This window comes from Arachis hypogaea, chromosome 15 (genome assembly GCF_003086295.3).
Source record: "Arachis hypogaea cultivar Tifrunner chromosome 15, arahy.Tifrunner.gnm2.J5K5, whole genome shotgun sequence".
Lineage (NCBI taxonomy): Eukaryota > Viridiplantae > Streptophyta > Magnoliopsida > Fabales > Fabaceae > Arachis > Arachis hypogaea.
This window is the reverse complement of record NC_092050.1, coordinates 122397891-122398448: the sequence shown is the minus strand read 5'-3', so window position 1 is coordinate 122398448 and position 558 is coordinate 122397891. Positions and strand designations below refer to the sequence as shown.

Sequence of the window (558 nt, the reverse complement as noted above, 5' to 3'; positions counted from 1 at the left end):
TTATTATTATTAAAGCCTTGTTGAGGCTTTTGTTGAAGGATTATAGGTGTTTCCATAGGCTTCACCCATGTAATTCACCTCTGCCATTGCAGGGTTCTCAGGATCATAAGCTTCTTCTTCAGAAGATGCTTCTTTAGTACTGTTGGATGCAGCTTGCAATCCAATCAGACTCTGAGAAATCATATTGAATTGCTGAGTCAATATTTTGTTCTGAGCCAATATGGCATTCAGAGCATCAATTTCAAGAACTCCCTTCTTCTGAGGCGTCCCATTATTCACAGGATTCCTCTCAGAGGTGTACATGAACTGGTTATTTGTAACCATTTCAATGAGTTCCTGAGCTTCTGTAGGCATCTTCAAGTGAAGAGATCCACCAACAGAATGGTCTAATGACATCTTGGATAACTCTGATAGACCATCATAGAATATACATATGATGCTCCATTCTGGAAGCATGTCAGAAGGACACCTTCTGATCAATTGCTTGTATCTTTCCCAAGCTTCATAGAGGGATTCACCTTCCTTCTGTCTGAAGGTTTGGACTTCCACTCTAAGCTT

General features: G+C 40.3%; 1 non-coding gene across 1 annotated transcript; it reads left to right on the top strand.

Moving 5' to 3' along the window:
- Nucleotides 1–450: 450 nt before the first annotated feature.
- LOC112752985 (small nucleolar RNA R71) lies at nt 451–558 on the top strand. The gene has a single exon (XR_003177390.1). It is a non-coding gene; the product is annotated as a small nucleolar RNA R71 (small nucleolar RNA).